Raw genomic sequence first — 24,370 nt, 5'->3', positions numbered from 1 at the left:
TTTTATAAGGATACTTATTTCTGAATCATTCCTCATCTAAGTTCCATGGAGATACTGAGTATTTTGGCTTAAATCTTTATCACTGTGTTGTATGTGTAAAAGCCAGTTAAAATAGATATAAAGGAAGGCAAATGATTATAGGATTTGGGGCCTGGGCAATGCCGATCTATTTTCAAACTTTAAATAAGTAAATAGTGCAGCTCAGTAGCACAGGAAACCTAATGAAAGTAAAAGAAATATAAAGTACACAGTAAGCTATGGATGTCGTCCGGCTTCTTCAGTCACGCCCAGAGAAGTTTGGGGCAGGAGTGAAGTGATTCCAGGAATTTGCGGGGGTTGGGGGCGTGACTTTTTGTCCATTGCTAATAAATTTGTTCATTACCTGCTTTCAAAATTCTTCACATGAGTTTTTCAACATTATTTTATTTTTATAATGAATGATTTAGCTTTGTTGATGGTGTGTGGTTAATTTTGTACTTTGCTATGAAAAAACCACATGAGTAATTCACATATATTTATTATCTGGGTGATTTTCTTTTAACTCCTGGCCAGTTATTATTTGTCTTAGTAATCAGAAAACCTCTAGAACATGTTTCTTTCATTGATGATGTTATGTTGAATTCATTTTCACATACAAATTAAAAATAAATGAGATTTAGAGACCTATTACTGAATTTTTCAAGGAATTTGAGAAATAATTCTAAGAGATTTTTAGATCTTAAATGAATTACAGAGCCTCATGGCCTTAAAAAAATCAATAGCTTTTGGAGCCATGCTTCCAATAATCCGTAATATTCTGGAAGGAGCCATTAGTTGAATTTGAAACTTGTCATAGTTTAATTAGTGACCATTAAAGACTTGCCCTGCCGGGAGACTGGGGCATTTATATATCCCCTTCTGCTCAGTTCCGCGTCCTTTATAGCTTCCTCAGGTATTAGGCTAAACAGTATGAAATACAGTATGAAATTACCATTTTGTAGGCAAAAGGTAATAGAATTTCAACATCATACAGTTCAGACCAATGCAGGGTGGGGCAAAAAAAGTAGGCTTACAGTTGTTTGTATGGAAAATGATACAATAATTAATAACAAACAACACAAGAATAAACTTTGTGTTCTGCATACTGTAAACCCACTTTTGCCCCACCCTATATATAAAACAAGGAAATCAAGATAGAATACAAAGACTTTTCTTGTGCTTAAATGCTTCAATCCATCGACTAAGTAATTTTTACATTCTTTCCTTTGAAAAATATTGTTGAGTGCTTGTATTTTCCAGGCACTGTTCTAGGTGCTTTGGATACACAAGTGTCCCCAACATAGAAAGATAGCTTCTTTTATGGAACTAGCAGAGTGAGGCATGTGCACATAATAAGTAAAACATGGTGTGATAGAAAGTGGTAAGTGCTCTGGGGAAAGGGAACACGTAGCAGGGGTGCCGGGCTGTGGAAGGGACGTGGCTGTTGTTTCCATGGTGGTAGCCAGGAAAGTGCTGGGTGGGAAGGTGATAGGTAACCAGAGGCCCCCTGGAGGTGAGGACATGCACCTCCATCACTTGTTCCTGAAGAGCTTGAAGAGGGATCTGCAGACACACAGACCGCTACATTTAAGGAATGAATACAGGCTCTTTCAGAAGAGCCACCAGAATAAGCTAACTGAGTCTGGGGACATAGTTAAATCAGATTCTTATAGATCGGGATGTGAAATGAAGCAGTTATAACCAAGGGGCAGAGAGACAGCGCCTCAGCAAAGTGAGGAAAGAAGCGTGAAGTTGATTTCTGTTTCCTTCCATGTCTCCTCCACTCTAACTAAAGTTCCTGAGGAAGAAATTTGGTTTCCTTTTATTTCCAATTCCTAAAACCTATCAAGCGTCTGAAATATATGTCGGTGTGTCATCAAAATTGGGAAAAGGAGCTGATGAATGGTGCTCAGCCAATGTCTAGAACCTTGAGAAAAAGAGGAAGGGTAAGAAGAGACTACAATTTAGGCTCTAGGATAAATATGAATAATGGAGGGTAAGCAACAGGGGAGTGGGAGGAGGAGAGGGGGGAAAACGTACGGAGAATAAGTGGCATAGATGGTAGGTAGAAAATAGACAGGGGGAGGGCAAGAATAGTATGGGAAATGTAGAAGCTAAAGAACTTATGACACATGGACATAAACAAAAGGGGGGGAATGTGGGTGGGAGAGGGTGTGTAGGGTGGAGGGGAGTGAAGGGGGGAAATGGGAGAACTGTAATAGCATAATCAATAAAATATATTTTAAAAATCATGAAAGTGTCTCAATTATGTGACATCTTATATTCTTAGGATATAACATCCTTAAAGTCAAGAATTATATTTTACATATCATGCGTATTTTACAACAGACATGTTCAAGTAATGGTTCATTACTAACGAATGGGAAAAAGAAGAAAAATATACCAACACATTGTCATCGAGTGGACCAGGTATCCCAAATCTTAAATGGCTCTCAAAGAGTATTAAATATTTATGGAAGCTGTGTTCTTTTCTTTTAGATGGACCAGAACTAGTATTGTGCTTTATGAGATCTTAATAAAATGTGATTCGTGTTTCAAGAAATGACAGTCATATGCATCATTTATTTTGTGCTTAGTGAGCAACAGATGACACTATATTAAAACAAACCATTTGTTTTGAAAAATAACCTTACTGTTTAAAAATCACTTAAGAAAAATAGACATTTCACTGAATGATCTGTTTAAAGGTACACTTTTTGGAGGCAAGGAGTATCCTAAATGGCATGTAGATTCACTGAAACCTGAAATCTTTTGTAATTGTTACCTAGGGTAATCATATTTTTAAAAAATATGATTTGTTTCTTTTATAGCTGGGGGCAGAGAGTAGCAGTGGTGGCAGCAACCGTGTGTTGGACATCCGAAGAGGCAATGTGGCCTGACCTGTAGATGCATCCTAAGAACTGAATATCAAAAAAAGCACTTTAGAAAGGCAGTAAAAGCAGTAAAGCATCAAGGTCAAAATCCTAGTTACAATTTTTTATTGAGGATCTCAGGAAGATTTTAACAAATATTGCACCCCCCAGTGGTTGTTTTTGAGTGACTTAAAAAAAAATTTTACCTGGACTTCTAATTTTCTGGCTTCATTATTTTGTGTAATCCTGAGAAAGTTAACATTATTTATAACTAGGAGGAACCTTGGAAGGCCAACCCAATTCAGTTGACCGATTTTTTTTTATTTTATTAAGTTAATTGGGGTGACATAGATTATTAAAATTATATCATTTTCAAGTGTGCAATTCTGTGATACATCGTCTGTGTATTGCACTGTGTGTGCACCACCCAAAGTTAAGTCTCCTGTTAATCGCTGTATATTTGATCCCTGTTACTCTTTCTACCTACTCCCCACCCCCCTTCCCCCGAGATAAGCACCAAACAGTTGTCTGTGTCTGTGAGTTTTTGTTTGTTTGTTGATTTCAGTTTTATATTCCACACATGAGTAGAATCATATGGTTCCTTGACTTTTTCCATCTGCCTTACTTTGCTTAGCATGATATTCTCCAGATTCATCCATGTTGTTGCAAATAGCAGTCTTTCATCTTTTCTGATGCAATTGTGCAGTTTCATGCTTGCAGAAAGAATGGTGTCCGGGATGATAGAATGCTTACTGTATGATCACTGAGTTCAGGTTCAACAAGATAGGCTCCCAGAAAGAAGGGCAGTCATGCTTGCTTCATCTGATTGCCAGACTGGAAATTAAAGAAAAGCAGTGACATAATCCCCCCACATTCTTCATCCCTCCAGTACATTACATCACAGATGTGAAGCAAAGCTAGTTCTCAGAATGATTACAAAGCATTTAGACAGGAAGATCTGCTTCAGCAAATAAAAGAAAGATGACAAAATCAAAGACAAAGAATGCTTCTAGAATCTGTTTTGATTGCCAACAGAGTGGGGGAGAGCATGGAAAGAAATCACTCAGTGATAGACTAAAAGTAGGGGACCTGCACCAGGAAACTGGGATGGTGTCTCTGCTGGATGTCCACTCAGCTTCGTGGCCTTGGTCCGATTCCCTGGGCCTCGCCTTTCTCACCTGTGAAACCAAGGGTGTGGAACAGGCTGAGTGGCATTAATGAATTCAGGATATGGACAGAGACACGGAGTGGCAGGCTCCATTTTCTATGAAAGAAGAGTAATTTGAATATTTATGAAAGCAAAATTAGCTAATGATCAAAAATGGAGAAGAAAGGTGGCTAATGGAGAATGCAGATCTGTTCTAATACATTTAAAATGTAATGTAAATCTGAGACAATTCTTTCCAGGAGAAGAATGAAGCATAGCAAAGGTCTCTAAATTGACTCCACTGTAATCTTTTTTTTCTATCATCACCTTATTTTTCTTCATACTTTCTGTTTCCGGTAACCATGGTGATGCAACCTCCCAGCAACCTTTTTCACAGCCGGCCCTTTTGGTACACATTGAATTTGCTTTTATGCACTGACGCAGGGAGCTAACAATGCTGCACAAATTAATTAATGTATTAACATTTTCCCCATTCCTTCTGATCAGGAAATAAATGCAGAGATGTATTCCACATTTAACCTCCCTCCGTAAGGGGCACTGTAAAACAGGGATATTCAACGGTTAATTTCAGTTGCTGACATAAAGGGGATACTGATCATGCCAGAGATTCAGTCCCCTGCCCTGGCCCTCAGGGACTGTGAAGTCCCAGGACTGAAGCTGGTCGCCGCCTTCTTTTGCTTGTGTGTATGAACAGAATAAAATTGCCCACAAAAATGGCAGATCAACCTTGGTTTTCTAATCCTCTGTTTTTTGCTACATTCTCCCTTGAAAGGAAGACATTTCCAAGTGCGTAATTATCACAATTAAAAGGGGACTGATTTTTTTTCATAAGAAAATATATGTAAGTATATGCATTTGTCTAATGAGCATGGTTACTTGTTTTGGAATATAAATAAGCAAATGCAATACTCGGTTTTAAAATATTGTAATTATCTGCCAGTGACAAAACATTAAAGAATCTCTGTTGTCATTGATGCAGATAATAAAAATTCCCAGGGCCTGTCATTTAGCCACATCTAGTTTGTGGAACCTAACTTGTTTGTAATCCTATATGCCGGAAAACAGCCTCTCTGCTTAAGCAGTCTGTGTATGTGTGTGTCTGGCATTAGCACAAAGGAGACCAGATGATGCTTATAGACTCGGCTCCTGGGGACACACTTGGATGGAGGCAATTAAAATGCCCGTCAGGCATTTGGTACCAGAAGCCCCTACGGCAAACCACTGAATCATAAGCCAGGGCTGCACCTTATTGTCAGTGAATGATGGCGGAGCTGGGTGGCTTGTCATCATTCTCGAAAATTCTGAGGCTAGCGAGCTCTCTCTCCCTCTCCCACTTGCCTTATTTTCCTTTTCGCCACTGCGGGGACTTTTTCTAATTTGCAGCTCCCCTTTCCCTGATACACACAGGCGGGAGCTGGGGGCTTGCAGACTGCAGTCTGTCAGGAGCTAGAGAGCCAGAACTAGAGCCAGCCTGTGGAGATAATGCTCCCGGAGAAGGATTCCGCAGCAGTCCTTAAAGGCTAGACTCAGGTGGTGTCTCGGCATAAGCACTGGTAATGGTTCGGGGTTTTTTTTATTTTGATTGTGTTTTATTTTTAATCTGTTTCCCAAGGGATCTGCTTTATGTGGTCTCAAAGTGAAATGCTTTAAAACTCTTTAATGGGCTTCCTAAAAATTCAAGTACTGCATTGTTTGCACTACAGATCTCAAGATGTAGATTTATTGTCTGGATGTAAAGAACGCATTTGCTTACTGGTGAGTTACAATCTTCAATATTTAGTTGACATCTATATATGTATTTTTTTTCCTTTTGTTTTGTTTCAGTAGATTCTTCAGTTTGTTGTCTCTAACCGAGGAAGCATTGATTGGGAACCACTCATTCAGAAAATTAAAAGGTACCACATGTTTTGTTTGGATGTTTAAATGAAGAAAAATCAAGGAGGGATTTGGATGTTTTTATTTGAAGTAATGTCTCTGTGGCTGGTCTTTTATCCTTCAGCCTGCATTGGTCATTGTCTGTAGAATGTGTGATTTCCTAGGCAGAGAATGCCATTATCCAAGGCTGTTTTGATTAGATATCTAAAGAATTGTGTCTTTTGCCTGTGTTGCAAGTTAGTAACAAATATTACTATATCTGACTTATTGTTGGATTCTTTCATAACGGCTAAAGAATGTGCAAAATTCTCTATGTTAATAAAAATTCGATAATTTGAATTTAAGGGTCATACAGTAAGTATTGATTTTATCTGAGGAAATCCTGCTTAAAAGTGATGTTTTTTTTAAATGGCTAAATGAAATGGCTTGCCCTTCCCAGGTGGAATGGGCGGTAGAGAAGAAAGCCCCAGAATGACTCAGTATTGTTGGTTTTGCGAATAAAAGCTTGTAACTTCTTCACAGATGCTTTAGCAACAGATATATTTACAGGCTGAGATATTAGTTATTAAAGGAACTGATTTTATGTACACTTTATTTTGCATTGACAGCATAAGAAAGTAATCCTTCATCTTGCCATGAAAGCAGTTTAAGCCATTGAACCCAGGCCTTATGCTTTATGGGAAAAAAAATAATGAATTTTCAAATTCAGCATCAGGATGTATATTGATTGGAGATGGCAAGTATGGGTGTTACCTTTTTCTTTAATTCTTTAAGGTTATCTTTGACTTTAACGTATACTCCTGTCAATGAAACCTTCACTTGTAATTTGGCTTTAAAAAAAAGGGAAGACATTTTCTGAATTGCTGAGAAGAAGATCGATAACGTCATTTAAGCCTTTCCTTGGCATTCACAGAGTATTTCCCCTCAAGACTATCTGTCCGAAATATTTTACGCAGTAAGGTTAGTTTTTTTTTACTATACTTAAAAAAAATGGCTAATGTTCAGCTAGTGACCCTGCAATATCAGAAGTGAGTTTACATCTGTGAGCTTGAATATTTGCAGCGGTTGAGAGACTGATGCATTGCCCTTGTTCGGTTTTCTCTGCAATGTGTAATTATGAGAACCTTAATTTATTCATTCCACAAACACTTAGTAAAAGCCTTGCTTCTGTGGGTGGTTATTGTGGGAGAGGGGGAGGGGCAGATGTCACTGTCACCACCCTTCAGAAGTGTGGGCAGCGTCATATACCCTTTTTTGCACAAAAAAATGAATTTGTTAAAATAAAGCACTGTGCCTTAAAAGAAAAGAAATTGCATTATTTCAGATATTGAACAAAATCTAATAGACTTGTCTATTAGATTCCTTTCATGTATTCAGAGATCCATGAAGTATATTGCACTGTTTCCTCAGAAATTATTCCGTGAAAATCATGTATGAAATCTCCAAGCAGGACTTGCTGTTTCCCCTGAATATTGTAAAGCCCTTAGGGCCACATTCGTTTTAGCTTTCACTCACAGTAAGTGGAAATATTTTATGTTTGGTTAAACTCACCGCCCCCCCACCGCTTTCTCTTTTCCCATCTAATAGAATCCATACAGTATATATTTCTTACGAGAGTCTGTATTCAAATCTTCAGACTCACTAGCAAATCATTACATTAATTTTGAATTCTGGGGTGTTTAGATGAATTGGAAATGGATGAAGTTATCATGTATCCACCAAAATAAGAGTCTTCACTATACTCAGTAAGAACTTAAACTAGAAGAGTGGCATATTACCTCACCAAGAGCTTTTTGGTCCCTAAGTTTGCTAGCACCACTTAAAAATTCATCTAGGAATGTGTTGACAGATTTTGTGTAATAAATCAAAGTTTATTCAAATAGACTGTTATGTTGTCAAATCAGAATAGAATTTGAATACTGGACTGTTAAGAGAGTCAGGGATCTGGATGATGGTTTTTCTAACCAACAACATCTGTCTTGGCATTAGTTTGGGCACTAAATTCTTTTATTGATTTTTCACTTGTAACCTTCAGCACATAGCGTAATGTTTTGAGCACGGCAGTTCAATAAGTATTTATTGAATTACTTGATGGATAAATAAATTTGATGGGAAAATCTGCATTCCCCCCATTGCTTTTTTGTTCTTGTTTTTCATGAGATTACGTACCATGAGACAGACATTTAGCACATTTTTTTAGTTACCTAACTTGTTCATTATAAACCCTTAATTTATGGTAATAAATTAGATAATACCAGGTAGAAAAGCAGGCAAACCATGTGTAAAATTTTCTCCAGGCTCTATGGAAAAGAATTTTTCTGGTTTTAGGTGAAGGTGGAAAGAATTGTTGCAATGTCCTTTCACTTTCATCAGCTGGGGAAAGAGGCCAAACTGCAGCATGAGTTTTGCTTTCTGGACACTCACCGAACATCCCGGGCTCGACATTGTTTACTGCTCCGCGCGGCTTCGGCCCAGACTGTGCTGCAGCGGAAGGGAGGAGGCTGTTGCTCTCCCCCTCTTTCCAATGTAACACTAGCAGTGATGTCATAGTCCTCTCCAACACTGTCATGCTCATTATGGACTACTTCAGTATGACATCATTTTATGCATATATACTTAAGGAATCTATAAAGAAACTTCTAGAATCATAACAGCTTTAGAGAAATCTATCCTTTCTTGTTGTCATTTATCTTTATTAATAAAATTATGATTTTTGTTGACAATGTGCCAGATAATATTCTAAGCCCTTAGTGCATGTCATGGAGTCTCATTTGAGCTCTTGCTGTAATCCTGGGAAGTGAGCGTGGTGTCCATTTTACAAACGAATGAACTGAGACTCCAGGTGAACAATCAAATACAAGACAGGCCCAGAGTCTTTCACACTAATCACAATGCACAGCATTTTTTTCTAGTAAGTTTTGAGCTCTTAGTCATTGTTTTAATGTTTCCTGTATGCACATGAAATATATGTTGCTGCAATAAGGTTAAATGGTATGCGTGTAGATTCTTTTTTTAATATACATAATGAAGAGGTAAATAGATCTTCAAATACTTCACTATACTATTCAAGTTCTGGTAGATTTTATATTTTTAATGTATATTTTCTATTTGACCTGGGGAACTTTCTTCTTTAAGGAGTAATATCAGAGATAAATGAGGAGGTTTTAAAATGAATTAATAAAGCATCTCCTATGTCATTACAATGAATTTACATTACTGAACTGTGTAATCTATGTAAGAAAATTAGAAAATTCAGGTGCTAGATAGCATAATGGATGCCTTATCTTGCAAAGGGTTTTTTTTCCGTAATTTAAATAATGACAAAGGAAGTTTCAAATGGCTAAAATAATAAACAAGCAGGGACTATCATGTACAGTGAGAAAATACCACATTTAAACTTAAGTAAAACTGACCCAGAAAAATAACTGAGAGTACTAACAATTACACAAATATGTATTAAGATGCTCTACTTGCAAAGGAATATATTCAGCAAAACACTTTGGGAGCTCAGTGCTCAGTATAGAAGAATAAGACGAGAAGTAGCACCAATGCTCATTGGTACTGTAAGAGACACATGAATCATTTCCTAAGGGACTTCACTGCATGGCAGGATTACTAACAATTGAGAAGGGACTCAACAGGAAATACATCACGGAGGGTGAGTCCTTTGAGATGGAACTTGGGGATGAATGGAAGTATTCAAGGGAGAGAGAATGCATGGAGGAGCTCCAAGAAGAATAAACATTAGCAGAGGAACCGAAGGAAGTGAACATGCTTGGAAAGTGTAGACTGATCTCATTTGTATTCTAGTGTGCAGGACAGAAGGGCATTCTTAGACGATAAGGATGGAAAGGTACGTGAATACTATTAGGTGGCAACGTATGAAATGGGTAATATTCTGTTCCGTTTTATTCAGTTCAACTTAATACATTGGCAGTGGACCTTAAATGCCAAGTTGAGGAGGGTTTTTTTCAGTGTTCAATGGGAAGCTATTGAGTGTATATTGAATAAAAGACCATTATGACCCCAACTGCATGTTCAGATGACTTTTTTTTTATAGCCGCATGAGATAAATTAGACTTGTGTGTGAGAGAGCACGTTGAAGAAAGCATCACTTTGAAATCATTCAGGAAAAAATGGAGGCTAGAAGCAACTGTTGACTGTGGGCATGCAACGAGAGGTCATGACAGTGAGGGATGTTTCTTGAGCTTGAACTGATAAACAGAGACTAGCCAAGACCTTGACCGGTAGGAGGAACGAAAAGCAGAAGGACTCAAAGGTGACTCTAATGTTGGGCTTTGGGAAGTGAAAATGTGAAAGGAGAGAGGTAGCTAAAAGCTGCTTGAGGAAAGAAGCCCTCCTCTATTTGTATTGTTTCCCTGGTCCCTAGCAGACTGCCTTGTAGGGAATAGCTCACCAGTAAATGCCGGAGGACTTAGTGGGGCCCAGCCCACGCCCTGCTCCTGCCCTCGCAGGGCTTTCCTTCTACAGGGGGAATAATCAGTGGGGACACAAACTAAATTAAAAGATTACTCAGGCAACTGTGCAGAGAATGGATGATAAGGGGTAAGAATAGGTGCTAGGAGATACGCTTTTCCAACTTTACAGCAGAGAGGAATCAACTGAGATCCTACTAACATGCAGATTCAGAGTCAGTAGGTCTGGGCACAGGCCTGAGATTCTGTAACAAGCTCCCAGGTGGTGTGGCCACGGCTGGTCTGTGGACCTCGCTTTGATTAGAGGTTGAGAGGTGAATGTCCAGAGAAGAAAAATTAGAAATGATTAGAGAAGTTGTTATGAGCAGGTCAAATGTGAGCCCTTCTCTTCCTGCAGCTGTTAAGCACTACATACTTCTCAACCTCTTTGATGATGAGAGAGAGAATTGTTTCTCTTGTGAGTTATTTTGATTCCAGCCAATGGTTTTATGAAAGATCCATTAAACCAGCCCTAAGGAGCTATTGACATTTCATTTGTCCTGCCAATGCTCCGTGCTTATTGTGCCGTATGATGAATCCTTGTGGCTCAGGTTTGGGGATGCAATTGCACGTTAATTTTCTGCCAGTTTCTTCACTCCACTTCTGTTCCCTGCTTCGTGATTTCTTTGGACTTCCTTGAACTCTTCTCTGCCTGGAGGTTCAGCATGGTGCTGGCCTACTAAATTCTCTGCCCCTCTAGCTCTTGACATCTCTCGCATTGCTCTGTGCTTAGTAGCGAAGCTTCTGGGTCTCCACCTGCCATCTCTGGTCTCTCACATCTAAATCCAAGCTTTGGGGGACTCTGCTGAGAGCCACAGGGCAGTTTTGAGGATAGTCTCTGCTTTAAGGAATGCATTTTTTCCAACAGAATCATTTCTTTCTGGACAACTGATCTGGTTGATGACGGCACCTGCTTTCTTCTGAAGGAAGGACACACGTGTTTATTGGCTGTTGGAGCATTCACAGAGGCAAAGTGCTCACAAAAAGCCCTGACAGGTTCTGTTTGGAGGGGGGTGTAGTCTTTCCGCCTCCACCGCTAGGCTCTGCCTCTCAACGCTCCTTTGTAGCTGCAGGAACTTGGGAACATTTACCTGTTTGCTTCCTCCCACACCACACTTTGCAGCTGTAAAAGAAGGAAATAACAAATTCAATAAATACGGCCTACTCATCCATCCAGGAGAACAGCTTAAGTGCATATGAAACATCTGTGATGTCTTCATACTTATTCGTGTTTATCCTTTGTTTAAAGGGCTGGCGCTATCTCTAGGCTTGGATCGCTGGATCTTGTCACTGTTGTTTTGTAATTTGGTGTTTATTTAAACAGCCAAGTAGGCATGAGCAGGTTCATTAGGAACTTTAAATTAAAAATTCTAGTGAAATATCAAATCAGTTTATATGAACAGGAGTCAATTTAAATTGATAACCACACTCCTTCAAGGAGAACATTTAGAACATATTCGTGAGGAGAGAAATCATGTCCTTGGCATCTGAGTTACTCCCTTTGTTGGCTGCATAGAACATGCCCTTGATGCATCTGCCAAAGGGAATCCGAGAAAAGGAGTGTCGTGTGTGAGTGTGTAACTCCAGTCTTCCTGTAGTGGACAGTGCTAGTCTTCTTTGCATTGTCGAACTGTAATTGCTAAGATTTCCAGAATTTGGATACCATGCCTGTGCCCTTATGCCCTTTAACTGTGTTCGGTAGTTAAGAGTCTGAGAGTAGCACAGGATAATTTCTGGTCTTTCTGACACAAATTCTCCCTGTCTCTCTCTCCAAAAAAAAAAAAAAGGTCTAAATCAATCCTTTGTGTGTGTGTGGATTTCATTTGAGTCTGCCTTGGATGGTTTGAATTAACCTTTCTTCAGATTCTCTCCTGGTGTTAATGACTCTGGATTATGACCATTTAAAGCAGCCGGAAGTACCTTGATCCCCATCTGGCAATTGTTAAAACAAAGCTACTCTATTTAACACATTAAAACCCAAGTATATTTCTTCACATTGTGCAAGAACTGAGGAAATGATTTTTTTTTACAGAAAGATCTTATATTTTCAAGTTTAACAATGTTTATGTTTAGTTTTCTTTAAAAATATTTTCCTGCTTCTTATACAATTTTCTTGTGGTAAGATTCCATAGTTATGTATACAGAATAAGGTACAATACCGTGGCAGTAAAGATTCTTTTCACACGTTGCCCAAGAGCAACTGGATAGCATGATTTTGAACATATTGCAGTGAATTTGTGATATTCTAGAATCTCAAAAAAACCCATAACTAGGCTGTCTATACTTTAAACAGTAGGGACAGAAAGCCTTAAAATTAATGACTTTATAAAGTTACATTGGTACTTGAGATATAACAATGAAAACATTTTGGAAATCATCCTTAGAACTCATGGGCCTATGTAACTCATATAACTCTGGTCAGAATGCTGTGCTTTTTCTCTACAAGATGGTGGATAGCCCAATATATCAAAGGGAAATAATACATGTAATATATAGCTTAATGTGTGCGTGCATTTTTAGTTCTGCATGGTATATTATACTCACAAAAAGAACCAGGTTGTGAACTTTAGATTATAAAGTTATTGGAATAACGCAACCAATTATGTTGCATTTAGACTTTAAGAAAGAAACATTCAGTACCACTTTTTAAGTTTTAGAAAGCATTTTCTAATACATGACATCCCAAACCTCACAACAATCTCTGGTGCGGGAATGGTAGATCTTGTTTTATTTATCACAGGTGAGAAAACTAAAGTTAGAAGACTGCAAGTGGCCTACCCAACTCTCCCCACTGGAAAATGGCAAACCTAGGGCTCATATCCTTCTGACTCCAAAGCCTTTTACTTTCAACTTCAAAGCAGATAAATGAGTATACTGTCTTAAATCTGCACAATTTATAATGCACTTGATTGCTAAATTATAGAACCCATTCCAAGGTAGCCATGACCTTCACTAAATGGATTGCCCTGCTCTCCCAAAAGACTCCAGCATTTAGAACCTAAAACAGTGCAGTGTGGAGCTCAGTAAATACTAGTGAAAATAACAGTTACTACTGAAATGGTTCTAAAGCTTTCGGTATGCAAAAGAGATAGGCTAAAGATAGCATAGAAAATGTAATCTTACTGACTTAAAAGCATTTGATGGAGGGTAGATTAATGATAAGAATCCATTGTTTAGTTCTAAGTCTTACAGAATTTTAGGCAAGTGGTAAATAACTCAGCAAGAGCCTGAGATAGCAAAGAAAGTCATTATAGTTTCGGAAAATCAGATTTGTGGAGAAACACCTTTAAAAGCAGGCATTGTGATTTGCAGGTTAGAATAAGAGCTTATAATGAATTTTGAGGGGGAAGCTGTGAACCCCAGTTCTGATCTCAGATGCAGATGCAAAGGTAGCATGCATAAAGAAGGTGACAACCTCAGAGGCTATTAAGTAGGGTTAGGGTTGAGGTCACTTGTCTCCAGGCAGAGGCCACAGGGATGGGTCCACCAAGGACCTGCTCGTTTTGGTGGCCCTCCTGTTCCCCAATTCTCCTATCCACCACCCTCATCCAGGCTCTCGTTATACCATGTCGGCGTTACAGAAATGCTTTATCTGGTTGCTCTGCCCTGAACAGTATCACCCCCTTGGTCTCCCAGACAGACAGTAGCACCTTTCTCTGCAGTTTCTCTTTTTTCCTTTCAGTGGTTCTCATTTGCTCTCTTGAGCTGTACTGGCCAATAAACATGGTTGTTCCCGGCCCTATGCAACTATTTAAATTTAAATTATTAAAAAAATAATTAATCTTTCTTTCCTTGGTCACATTAGTCACATTTTAAATGCTCCATAGCCATATTATTTTCTTAGAACATTATGCACTATAGGGCATTGTATATTATAGTACCTTTCCATGATCACAGTGTTTTATTGGAGAGTGCCATTCCAGAGCATAACCAGACCCCTGGCCCAAACATTCAAGGACTGCACAGACCTCTCACCCCTCACTAGCCCTTGGCACTCACCCTCCACTCCACAGACTTTTCTCCTTGTCTTCTTCATCATCATTGCTACAGTGAAAATTAAAATAATAAGAGTTGTTATTTATTTAATGCATATTACGTGCTGAGTACATAAGTTTTCTCATGTGATCGTTTAAAAAGAAATAGGGGAAGGAGGAAGAAGAGGGGTATAAGACCTTGGAAAATAGTTTGTCCCCATTTTACAGAAGAGGAGACAAGGTTTAGCGATGTTAACTGTATTTCTCAAAGAGAAAGACCTTATACTTGGTGGCGCTTGAAGTAAAACCCAGGTCCGTCTGGCCCCAAAGCTAAGTCCTATAGCAGTTCTTCTTAACCAGGGGGAACTCACCCCCGCTGCCAGCGGTCATTTGGAAATGTCTGGAGACATTTGGATTATTGTAACTGGGCAAGAGCTACTGACTTCTAATGGGTAGAGACCAGGGATGCTGCTAAGCATCCTACAGTGGACAGTCCCCTGCAACAAAGAGTTATCTGGCCCAAAAGGTCAATAGTGGCAAAGTTTTGGTTTGTTTTCTGTCTCATCCCACAAGGATGTAAAGTCTATAAGTATGGAAACTTAGGTTTGTCTTCTGCCTTTGGTATTTCTCTAGTGCCTGGAAAACTTGTTAGCATAGAGTAGGCATGCAATGTATATTTTAGAATAAGTGGTGAGTTTACTCCTTTTTAATTATATTAATACCCGCATGTGGTAAAAAATAAATCAAGCCAAATGGACTAAAATAAAATTGAAGTCTTTCACCCTAAACCCGTCTCCAGTCTCACATCCCCCTGAAAACTATTTTAGTAATTTCTGTTCTCTAAGAGATCTTTTGATTGCCATTTTGATTGCATACAGTAGTTCAGTTTCATAACTTTGAACATTACCTATTGACTTCCTACAATAAAAATGAGAAATTTTACACACTAACACTGTCTCTCCCCTTCTGCCTTCTTTTTTAGTTTTTTTACAGTTCATTCAAGTATCATTTGATTTTAAGCATCCAGTGTTATTGATAAAAAGTCTGATATCAGTCAGATTCTCATTCTTCTGTGAATAACCTTGATTTTTTTCTTTCTAGTAGACTTTAGGAATTTTGTGAAATTTGAAAAGGATGTGTCCCGATAAAAGTCTTTTATCATTTATACCATTTGGTAATCTGATCATTTTAAATTATATCTTTTTGACTCAGGGAAACTTTTCTCTGTTTTTCTTTGATTTTTTCTTGCTATCCCTGCCTCTGTTCTATATTTAGGGGATTCCCGTCGGTAAATGTCGAACTTCCTGGTTTGAATGTCATGTCTCCTTTTTCACATATTTTTTAAATCCCCCTTTCACTTTTTCTGCATTTTAGTTTTTGTCTTCTTCCTCTTCTCAGCTGAATTATTTGCCTTCAGCCCTGCTGATTCTATTATTTCAATTTAGTGAATTATTTATTTGAGAAATCACATATTAATTTCTAGGAGTTCTTATTCTATGGCTGGTAGTTTTCCATAATTTTATTTTTCAGAAGGAAGTATATTTTTGATGTATGCAATATTCTTTCTAAGTTCTCTAAGTTCTCTCCTGTTTCCAAGATTATCTCTATTTCCCCCAAGAATCTTTTATTTTTTTAAGTATTTTTCTTGTTCAGCTCGTGGTTTTCTTCAGATTGATTTGGAGGGTGTTTTCTCTGTTTATTCTGATGAATGGAGAACTAGGCTGAGGATCGTAGGTAGCTGTTGTTGCAGGTTTCCTCTGTGGCTGAGCAGACCTGTGTGCCCCTCGCTGTGCCTGGCAGGTCTGGGTAATCAGGAAGCAGCATCCCCGAGGAGCATGGGGATGGAGCCAACAAGGGGAGCAGGCCAGGACCAACACAATGCCACAATATGTGTTCATTCTGCATCCATTTATCTGTACTGGACCAGGTTCCAAAACTGATCACCTGCTTTCATTAAAGATTAGTTCTCATTTCTACCCTTAAAGGCAAAAGCTTCTCCTGTCAGCGAAAAGTCTAGTAGCGAGGGAGAGGAAGGAGGGTCCCAATTGTTCTGAGCATGTTCTAAATGAACTGCCATGATACTGGTTCTCCACTCCCCTTGGACTCGGACTGAAGACTCTAAACTTGAAGTTTCTCCAGGTTTCCTTAAAAAGCTTGCTATTCGTCAAAGTGCTCCTACCGGCAGTTTCCTTCCTCTTTTTTTCTCTTTCTGTCTGAGCCCGTGTACATTCCGCCTTCTAGAATAGCTTCAATATTTGTGTTAGGTTACATTCTTTTTTAACATTTAAAAAATCACTTTAATACTGATTTGGAGGAAGAACTATGTGTAACTTCTCCATCAGTGACCATATTTCATTTTCTTCACTATGATTTTTTATAACATCAATATATGTTTGCACTACTACACTCTTTTACACTAATTATATTGTTCTACCTCTACTATTTACTAGCTAGCTGGAAAAATCACTTCTCTTCTCTAGGCCTTTTTTCCTTGTAAAATAAAGATGATAACTGGTTTTTAGTGTTGAGGTGAACATGTGAATGCATGTTGTAAGCTCAAACACAGAATGTAAATATAAACTGTCTTTATACCTAAGGCTAGAGTAACAAATGCAGAAACCTGGAGATTAGTGTTAGTTATAGGAAAACTACTTCCCTACTCAACAGGACTGCACGGTAACCCTGAGCAGAGACAACAGAAACTATATGCAATGTAAAGACCCAGAAATCATGCACTGGTAGCAATACTGAAGTAAGCGGACCAAGTAGATAGGGAATATGCAACATCAGAGTTAAGTAAATGAATATGTATTGATTTAACTGATAGGATAGAATATGTGACCGAATGTTGCGTAATCCTTTGCTCGGCAAAATTAAGAATGTGACTATTTATGTTAATAATGAGTATAATTTAATGCTGCTCTTTAGCTGCCACAATACTATTATTGGTTTTATATGGCTTAATGTAATTAAAGGTTTCTGTTCTTTCAGTGAGTCTGGGACACGAAACACAGTAAAATGAAAACAAAGAATATGAGAATAACAGGAAAGTGGCTTCATTGTAAAAGTCAAAGGCATGTTAAGGGGCAAGTTAGGAGTCACACCAGCACTTAACTTCAGCATCCCAGGAGTCACATGTGGATGAGAAGAGCGTTTTCCCTAGATTGTCCAAACACAGAATCTTACTGGTAGCCTTTATTCTTAGAAACAAACCGAGAACACATCAAAGACACAAAGTATAAAATAAATCACTCCCTGCCTGCCACTAATTCTCATTTTCTGCACAAAGTCATTATATTCTAAAGTTAAATGTCTGTTGAGGTTAAATCACCAGACCTAATTAAATGTTAATGCATCTAGTAACATAACATAATTTAAACTCAAGGCCTTGTGCTAAGGAAAGTAAATAAAAAAACATTAGTTTGGCTTTTTATGGTCACTATTAAAAATAAAGAAAATGAAATGATAAACAACTATACTTCACTACTGGCATAGCTGAGGCTGCTTTCTAGTAGTCTAAAACCTTATTTATTGATGGCGAAACTCTGTTGAACTTCCCCAGCCCATCTAGATGGTAACTGAGGTTAAAAAGTGTCCTTGGAGTCTTAGCAAATGTGTAGTGTTATTTCAAAGTGGACTCATTTCAGTGTGTTTTAATTTTATGTTGTTGTTAAGGCCTGGTACAATTTATAAGTTTTAGTTTTTTATAGTCCATACCCAAGGCCTTAGCCCATAATTAATGTGATGCAGATTACTTTTTGTCCAAAATACTGATGATCTCTGTCTTCTTCCCCAGTAATAACGGGGCTCCTGCGTTTGGGGAATTCTAGTCTCCTTTGCAAGTAAATGTGACCATATGACTAATTTCTGGCCAGTAAGGTGAGAATACAAGTTGTGTGTGAAACTTAGGTCAACTACTTGTCATCACTTCTACATCTTCCTGCAGTTGGGAATTGAGACTAAATGTCTGGATCCTCAGCAGCCATTTTGAATATGAGCTAATCTCATAATGAATGTCTGTTGGGTTTAAGCCACTGCTATTGGGATTTTCCCATTACAGTTTACCTTACTCACCATTTGAATAACAATTTTATAATTTTTATGTACTCTCAAAGACTCTGAAATGTCACTTTATCAACTACCATTGTTATTTATGTAAATAACATTTATTAAAATTGCTACCTAAAGTCTACCAGTCCAGTCAAGTTTCAAGTCCGATCAGTTCTACTTTCTAATTTTTCAAATCCATTTATTTCTGTACCCCAAGGATCATGTTAGTTAGTCTCTCATCCTCCCTGATCTTCATGACTACAATAGCTTCCTGCATCAACTCTTGCTCCATCTTTTAAAAATGCAATCTATTATGATATTCCTGTGTTTAAAATCTTCCAACACTTCCCGTAGTATGCATAAAGTTGGGAATCCATAAACTGTGCTTCCTGGCCATCCATGATCTGGCCTCTGACTTTATAGGACCATCCTGAGTCTGTTGCCTTGGGGCTATTGCATATATATTTTTCCTCATTGCCTGGAACACTCTCTCTCTACTCCTCTTCCCACCCCACTCCTCCTTCCCCAGTGCCTCCACTTACTCAAGTCCTGCTTATTGGTCAGGTCTCAGATTCCGTGGTTAAACCTTCTCTCAGACGCTGGTCTAATATGGACCTGCCATACATACTCCACAGCACTCTGCACTTGTCTCACTTACTATTTATCAACTCAGTGCAAGTCTCCCACACATGACTGGAACCTTCTTGAGTGTTTGTTTCAGTCCTAACTAGAACCCCAGAAACTATTGCACAGAGTGATTGCTTAAAAATGATGTTGACTGACAGACTGATTTCTTATTCTATTGTCTTTCCCTAAAAAGCATACCTAACTGACATCTCCACCAAAGTTCCATTTATCAACATTTCATTCACCCTCTAGATCATGAAAACTGTGTCTATGCTCTCCCTTTAATTAGATATTTATTTTTCTATTTTCCCTCTTGTGAACAAAGCAGTGTCCCCAGAAGGAGTCACTCGCACATGTTTGTGTCTTTCCACCATGCCAGGTTTACTCAGGGAGACCTCTCTAATAAGCCAACAGAGTCTCATGCAGGTCACACACGGTGGGGTGTGGGGGACCGTATGTGATAGACATGAGCACAGTGAGTGTCCAGTAAGAAGTCCCAGTCACTGGTGTCCACAGGTGGAGAAGTGGGTGTTGGTTCAAGCAGGTGGCATGCATCCTGGGCAGTGAAAGTCCAGCAGGGCTCCAATCGTGACCCATGGCACAGCTGAGCTTGGCCATCAGGTGGTCAGAACTCTGAGTTCTTATAGACCACCAGAGGCGTAGGTCCCACTCATATCGGTGTCCAGATGGACTCCTTATCCAAATGTGGTTTTGGGTGTCTGGGTCCCCTCCTAAGAGCATACTTGTTACACCCCATGACCCTGTGATCAGCAAAGCACTTGACCTAACTGTCACGGTGACAGTGACTCCATATTGGATTGTCGGAGGTGTCCAAAATGTCTGTTCTGCTCTTGCTCTATATACCCCTTTTATTAACACATTATTTTTAGAGCAGTTTTAGGTTTATGACAAAACTGAGAGGGAGGTACAGGGAGTTCGCACACACTCCCTGCCCCCACACACGCATAGCCTTCCCTGTGATCAGCATGTCTCCCAAAATGGTCCATTTTCCATCAAGGATGGCCACTGGCAGACCATCATCACTCAGAGTACACAGTGTACCTTAGGGCTCACTGCGGGGTACACTCAGTGTGTTCGATAAATGTATAAGGACATGTGTCCTTCCCTATAATATCGTACAGAGTGTTGTCGCCGTCCTAACAATCCTGTGTTCCACTCGGTCATCGCTCATCCCCACAGTGACTTACTGTTCTTGTGATCATATACTAAACTTTAATTACTATGTGCGTGTGTGTGCGTTTTAAGTAGAATTCTAAATTACTATTTGGGAACACATTCTAGAAAATATGAAGTCTTTTTAGAATAGTTTTTTTAATAACAGCCTCTATTTATAAAGCTATTTATTACCATTGCCTTTATCCCAACGAAGCAGGAATTTCTGGAGGCAATGGCCATTATTGCCTTTTGTAAGGAGAATGTCTGGCACATAAAAGGCCTTCAGCAGATGCTGGGCTATAATGTAGTGGAATAAGTGCATTCTTTGAAGTTAGATACCCTTGGGTTCAAATCTAGTTTCTGGCGCTCATCAGCTGTGAAAAATTGGGAATCTTTCCAGCCTCGGTTGTACAAAACCGGAATAAGATCAACCTCATTAGGATACTGAGGCAGTTAATGAAGATAATTGACATAGCAGAAGGTCTATAATCAGGAGCGATTATTATGACTTTCCCAGTTTATATTTCCCCACCCCCTTCTTAATAGTCAAGGTAGGTGCTCAGTTCTTTCTTTATGCCGTGTTGAAGCTGAGTACTGTAAGTTTAATGAAGATCAAGCCTAACACTAAATAAAAGGTAGGAAGGACCTATAAAAGGAGGATGGAAGGCACTACACAATCCTGTTCATTGTGTCCCTTTCTTGCTTTCTGCCCACTCCACCCCCAACCCTCTACCCCCTCCACACACACGCATGCGCATGCACAAACATGACTGGTGAAAAGCAGCAAGATAAAAGATGGAATTGTGTTAAACCATCCAAGGTCACCAGAAAGGCTTGGAAATTATTTACGTTCTAAATTACACCACCTGCGGCCACTCCACTCCACTCTCAGGAGAGAAGCTGGTTTGGGGAGATGTTACAGAGTTCAGCTGTCTCCCTTGAGGCTTATCTGCAATGCAGATTTTGCTGAGCCTTTCCTAGCTGCTTCTGCCTCCAAAGCACCAGCTGCTCTCAGTCCTTCCAGCTGGCTTAATAGGATTTGTCTTCTCTGTAGTCTGCTTCCACGGTTGTCCACCACCAGAACATATTCCAGACAGAGATTTTTTTTTCCTTTCCTAACTTCTATCAAGATCCCTACCAATCCCCAAAGTTGAAATGGTCCATTCTTGCCTGACTCGAAGAAAGGTAAATGCGTGAGCAATCATTTTCTGCTCCCTGCCTTTCCTAGAGACATTCTCTCCCTCCCTCCCTCTCTGTCTCTCCTCCCCCCCCCCCCTCTCTCTCTCTCTCTCTCTCTCTCTCTCTCTCTCTCGCAGGAGCTCTCTGTGAGCCCCTGTTTCGGAGTTAGGAGTGGCACACCTCCCTGTAAGGCTGCTGGAGCCAGGGCACCCTGGGTGAGATTGGAGGCAGAGGCGGGGGGTTGGCAGGCTTCCCTCGGTCTGAGTGCTGACGGGCTACCTTCTTTTTCAAGTGCTCCGCTGTTCCTTCTCGCAGGGCCCTGTCAGTTGAGCCAGGAGTCTGACTCTGCAGCCTTTCCTGCAGGTTAAGGTTAGGCTTCATTTACCTGCACAGATTCTTGCGTTAGTGTTCTGTGACTAAGCAAGCCTATTATGTGGCTAACAGCTCAGGGCAGTTCAAGTTTAGGCGCCTCCCAGTGACAACTGTGTATTCTTGGCCAGTTGCTCTATGGGAATAGGTTTCTCACTGTAAGTTCTAAAATGCTTACCTCTGAGTTAGGAGGAATAAAAGCCCTATCAATTGTGAGGTACTTAGCAAGATTGTGAAGTGCTTAATAAATCTTCATTTTGAAAGATGTACACTTTGTATCTATGAGTTAAAATTAGTTTATGAAAGTCTCTGTAATGCTACTCTATACCAATCAGTATTTAGTCATACTGATCAGTATATAGTCAATAAATGGTGGCCGGTACTCCGATTATTTTCATTTATATTTATTTGTATTTAGTGGCAAACACTAATTAAGGGTAAGTCAGTTAATCTTTTTCAGTGTTTCCCTTTTCCTTTCTTTTTTCAGTCATAATAATATAGGATTTTATTTTTGGAACATTTTCACTTAAAAGTATCTCATTCATTTCTATATCTTACATGAAAAAATATTCTCTTTTTAGGTTTAACTCTAACCACATTTCATACGTCAGGAAAATGAATTTTTGAATCTAGAAGAGGAAATGCTATTTATTTTCATAAGATATATAATAATCTTTGACATATAAAACATTGCTTTATAAAAAGATAAATAGCTGTTCATTCTTTATTAGAGGATTTTTATGAATTATGTTCAAAATGCAGTGAGCGTGGAAGCCAGTATGCTATAGAGGTGTGCTCCTGGGAGTTTTTCTTTCTTTATTGCTTTTTCTCTTTGTGTCACTAATGACTAACCATGTATGTGAATGATTAAAAATGCTGATTAATTCTGGGGATCGTCAATAATGATTTCTGAGTTCATTTCAAATCAGTTCTGGAAGGTCGAATCACACTGGGCTGACAATGTGTCTTTCTGCTATGTAGGGCCTGTACACAAGAAAGAATAATGGATATTAATCATCTTAAGAAAGAATAAACAGATATTGAGAAGTAGTACTGCTTATATTTTCTAAAATAAATCTTTGTTTTCAAAGATGTACACTTTGTATCTACAAACTAAAATTAAATTGTAAAATAGACTCTCTACTCAATGACATTTAAGGAGATGGCTATTTACTTACATGATGTGCATAAACGCATCCAAGCTTTAAGGATCAGCTTCATAAATCACTCTTTTCACAAACACTTTGCATGAAAAATCTCCCAAACATCTGACTCAAGCAGCTAATATTCTCGCTTTTCTAAACTACTTGTTCACCTTTTGAATTTTGTCTAGTCGGAAAAGAAAATTGACCAGTGTGCATTACCTTCTCAAACAGGTCTCAACTCTTTATCTTCTTTTTATATTTCCCCAAAGGAAACATATCAACTCTCAGTTAATAGGTAAAAGTTGGCAGATTTCAGTTACTGTTGAGGTTCAAGATATCATTGGCTTAAAACAAATCTAGAACCGATTAGGAATTTTTTTTCTTCAGATGCATATAAGTAGAATTAGCAAAGGATGCAAAGGGCTGGTGGGCCTGCCGTTCAGAGATTAAAGCTGAATGCTGCCAGACACCCTTTGCTTTTTGTTTCGCATGCACCTCCTCAGCTGGCCGGAGCCGCCTGGACTTCCTTTAGTTGTCAGAAGTCCAGTGGTGGAGCCTTTTGTAAACTCACTGGGTCAGAATCCCCGCACTTGGAATAGACGGTGTAAATTGGTAGGTGAATACAGAAATACACCCTAAACTTCTACTACCGGTAGAATAGTTAGTTAATACCCACTACCAATAAAGGTGCATACTCACACTGGGAATCTAGTTTAATGAACTCACAGAACAGGAACCAGCTCTCCTGACAACTGGCAAAGAGCAAGAAGACTTAGGTTCTCGGAAGAACCGCAGTGGATTCTGAGCCAGCTAAAACACTGCACTAACCCTCCGGTGGGGTGGCGTTTTCTGTAAACGTGGAGAATGGGGCTGGTGACACTTCTCTCAAGTAAATACTACACTTTGGAAACTCACTACCAGACCTTAAAATGGCTCCTAACTTGCCCTGTTTTCTGGAAATGGGAAGCAACTGGTGAGAAATACTCTGGTGACCACATCTCTCTGGGAGCGCTAGGAGGGAGGTTAATGAGTTCGGCAGACATCTCAGGTTCAAAAATCAGGGGCTTGAACTAAGCCCACTTATGACAGAAACTGATTAACCTTAAAAATCAAAGAAAGATAAGACATCCTAAGGAAGATGATCACTGGCTGTGGATGGCCAATTTCTCGTTCAGCTCCAGAATCACGCTGCCTTCAAGCTTGAGGACCAGAACAGGTGGTTGAATAGAATTCTCTGTTCAAACAGACTTGAAGCCGAGAAGTTTCTGGGGAAAATAAACCCCTTGGTTTATTTAAGGCTAAAGCACAATGTGGAAACCAATATGGCGTGCCTATGTTGTTGTTGTTGTTGTTTTTCAACCTAGCATGTTGCCCAGAACAAATGCTTAGGAAGACCTTTTCACTGATCAATAACCCACAGGGAGCACTTCAGCACCCAGTG

The 24,370-nt window shown here is 39.2% G+C and overlaps 1 protein-coding gene and 1 long non-coding RNA gene across 32 annotated transcripts in view; one reads left to right on the top strand and one right to left on the bottom strand.

Moving 5' to 3' along the window:
* MAP2 (microtubule associated protein 2) overlaps positions 1-24,370 on the top strand; it is a 256,717-nt gene that overhangs the window by 121,842 nt on the left and 110,505 nt on the right. For 23 of the 31 annotated variants that reach the window (XM_045852078.1, XM_045852043.1, XM_045852070.1 and 20 more), the window contains exon 3: positions 5,887-5,954. The exons of 1 other annotated variant lie outside the window; for it this stretch is intronic. The gene's annotated coding sequence lies outside the window, so the exon portion shown is untranslated. Of the gene's footprint in view, positions 1-5,257; positions 5,613-5,761; positions 5,815-5,883; positions 5,955-21,306; positions 21,422-24,370 lie in introns of those variants that run through there. 7 more of the 31 variants (XM_045851899.1, XM_045851901.1, XM_045851894.1 and 4 more) reach the window with 7 other exon arrangements.
* On the bottom strand, positions 8,081-21,817 carry LOC123827548. Its single transcript, XR_006787230.1, has 3 exons — positions 21,695-21,817; positions 14,409-14,453; positions 8,081-11,532 (listed from the first exon to the last, which is right to left on the bottom strand). It is a non-coding gene; the product is annotated as an uncharacterized LOC123827548 (long non-coding RNA).

The sequence above is a fragment of the Phyllostomus hastatus genome, unplaced genomic scaffold, assembly GCF_019186645.2.
Source record: "Phyllostomus hastatus isolate PE091 unplaced genomic scaffold, TTU_PhHast_1.1 phas_contig_137, whole genome shotgun sequence".
Classification (NCBI taxonomy): domain Eukaryota; kingdom Metazoa; phylum Chordata; class Mammalia; order Chiroptera; family Phyllostomidae; genus Phyllostomus; species Phyllostomus hastatus.
This window is presented reverse-complemented; position numbering and strand designations above follow the sequence as displayed.